Source organism: Oncorhynchus mykiss, chromosome 14, assembly GCF_057628025.1.
Source record: "Oncorhynchus mykiss isolate SJ-2025 chromosome 14, ASM5762802v1, whole genome shotgun sequence".
Lineage (NCBI taxonomy): Eukaryota > Metazoa > Chordata > Actinopteri > Salmoniformes > Salmonidae > Oncorhynchus > Oncorhynchus mykiss.
The window spans coordinates 9,110,848-9,114,060 of NC_143035.1; positions in this window are offsets into that span (position 1 = coordinate 9,110,848).

Sequence of the window (3,213 nt, forward strand, 5' to 3'; positions counted from 1 at the left end):
CACAAACCAGATGGGATGGCGTATCGCTGCAGAATCCTGTGGTAGCCATGCTTGTTAAGTATGCCTTGAATTCTATATAAATCATTGACAGTATCAACAGCAAAGCACCCACACAACATCACACAGTGGGAACCACACATGCGGAGATTCACCTACTCTGCGTCTCACAAAGACACGGCTGTTGGAACCAAAAATCTCAAATTTTGACTCATCAGACCAAAGGACACATTTCCACCGGTATAATGTCCATATGGCTCGTGTTCTTGGCCCAAGCAAGTCTCTTCTTATTATTAGTGTCTTGTAGTACTGGTTTCTTTGCAGCAATTTGATCATGGTCCTGATTCACACAGTCTCCTCTGAACAGTTGATGTTGAGATGTGTCTGTCTGTTACTTGAACTCTGTGAAGCATTTATTTGGGCTGCACTAATGCACTTATCCTCTGCATCCTCTTATCCTCTGCAGCAGAGGTAACTCTGGGTCTTCCTTTCATGTGGCGGTCCTCATGAGAGCCAGTTTCATCATAGTGCTTGATGGTTTTTGTGACTGCACTTTAAGAGACTTTCAAAGTTCTTGAAAGTTTCCGAATTGACTGACCTTAATGTCTTAAAGTAATGATGGTCTTTGCTTCTTGTTGCCATAATATGAAGAGTATTTTACCAGATATTTTTGTTTTATTTAACTAGGCAAGTCAGTTAAGAACAAATTCTTATTTTCAATAAAGGCCTAGGAACGGGGTTAACTCTGCCTGTTCAGGGGCAGAACGACAGATTTTTACCTTGTCAGCTTGGGGGTTTGAACTTGCAACGTTCCGGTTACTAGTCCAACGCTCTAACCACTAGGCTACCGCTCTAACCACTAGGCTATCTTCTGTATACCACCCCTACCTTGTCACAACACAATTATTGGCTCAAACGCATTAAGAAGGAAATAAATTAACTTTTAAGATGGCATACCTGTTAATGTAAATGCATTCCAGGTGACTACCTCATGAAGCTGGTTGAGAGAATGCCTAGATTGTGCAAAAATGTCATCAAGGCAAAGGTGGCTACTTTGAAGAATCTCAAATATAAAATATATTTTGATTTGCTTAACACTTTTTTGGTTACTACATGATTCCATACGTGTTATTTCATAGTTTTGATGCCTTCAATATTACTCTACAGTGTAGAAAATAGTACAAATAAAGAAAAACCCTTGAATGAGTAGGTGTGTCCAAACTTTTGACTGGTATTGTGTATGTACAGTATATAGATTTTTTTACCCAAAAATATATGGCCGATTGGAAATTATGCAGCTGATCTTTTTTTGGTTGCCTACTTTTGATTTGACTGCTAATTACAGTATAATAATGAAGTTAAAAAACAGAGATTTTCACAGGGGGGGGAGCTGAACTGGATTAACACTAAAAGTGTGCGCTAGCTGTTCTTCTTCTATGGCGGTCCTCAAACAAACGTTAAAGGTGCAGGCCACCAGGTGCAGTCATCTTTGGTATGACACTACAAGCTTGGCACACCTGTATTTGGGGAGTTTCTCCCATTCTTCTCTCCAGATCCTCTCAAGCTCTGTCAGGTTGGATGGGGAGTGTCGCTGCACAGCTATTTTCAGGTCTCTCCAGAGATGTTCAAGTCTCTACGGTTCAAGTCTGGGCTCTGGCTAGGCCTCTCAGGGACATTCAGAGATTTGTCCCGAAGCCACTCATGCGTTGTCTTGGCTGTGTGCTTAGGGTTGTTGTCCTGTTGGAAGGTGAATCTTCGCCCCAGGTTGAGGTCCTGAGCGCTCTGGAGCAGGTTTTCATCAAGGATCTCGCTGTACTTTAATCCGTTCATCTTTCCCTCGATCCTGACTAGTCTCCCACTGCCTGCCACTGAAAAACATCCCAACAGCATGATGCTTCCACCATCATGCTTTACTGTAGGGATGGTGGCAGGTTTCCTCCAGACGTGACGCTTGACATTCAGGCTAAAGAGTTTCTCATGGTCTGAGAGTCCTTTACGCACGTTTTGGCAAACTCCAAGCGTACTGTTGTGTGCCTTTTACTGAGGAGTGGCTTCCGCCTGGCTACTCTACCACAAAGGCCTGATTGGTGGAGTGCTGCATAGATGGTTGTCCTTCTGTAAGGTTCTCCCATCTCCACAGAGGAACTCTGGAGCTCTGTCGGCGACCAGCGGGTTCTTGGTCACCTCCCTGACCAAGGCCCTTCTCCCCCGATTCCTCAGTTTGGCTGGGTGACCAGTTCTAGGAAGAGTCTTGGTGGTTCCAAACTTCTTCCATTTAAGAATGATGGAGGCCACTGTGTTCTTGGTGACCTTCAATGCTGCAGAAATGTTTTGGTACCCTTCCCAGATTTGTGCCTCGACACAATCCTGTCTCGGAGCTCTACGGACAATTCCTTCGACCTCATGGCATGATTTTTGCTCTTACATACACTGTCAACTGTGGGACCTTTATATAGACAGGTGTGTGCCTTTCCAAATCATGTCCAATCATTTGAGTTTACCACAGATGGACTCAAATCAAATCAAGTCAAACATCTCAAGGATGATCCATGGAAACAGGATGCACCTGAGCTCAATTTCGAGTCTCATAGCAAAGGGTCTGAATACTTATGTATATAAAGTATACGTTTTTTATTTTAATTAATTTTCAAACATTTATAAAAAACGGTTTTCGGTTTGTCATTATAGGGTATTGTGTGTAGATTGATGAGGAACATTTTTAATTTAATCCATTTTAGAATAAGTTTGTAACGTAACAAAATATGGAAAAAGTGAAGGGGTCTGAATACTTTCTGAATGCACTGTAATAATAATGTTGCTATTTTAGGTAAAACATGATTTTAAAGGTTTATTCAATGTGAAAATGAAGCAGTTTTTTACCAGTTGTTTTACAACTGATTTGACAAAATGTCATCACATGCAATGACTGACTTGCCACATGGTGCCTGTCTGGGAACACATTTGTTACACATTTGTTTATAAATATTGTATCCATAGGATGAAATATCTGGCCAAATAAGGGATATAGTATACAATTACACACAAAAATTAAGTATTTGTGTATTTTGCCTCTTGCATTATTTCCACAATAGAATAATGCTCCACATTAATATTTAATTTTACTAAATTATTTGTACGGGGTTTGGTTATTTACTTGTGGAAACTACTGGTATTGAATTAATTAGCACTACTTCTGCTTCTTTCTCAGAAAAGTAG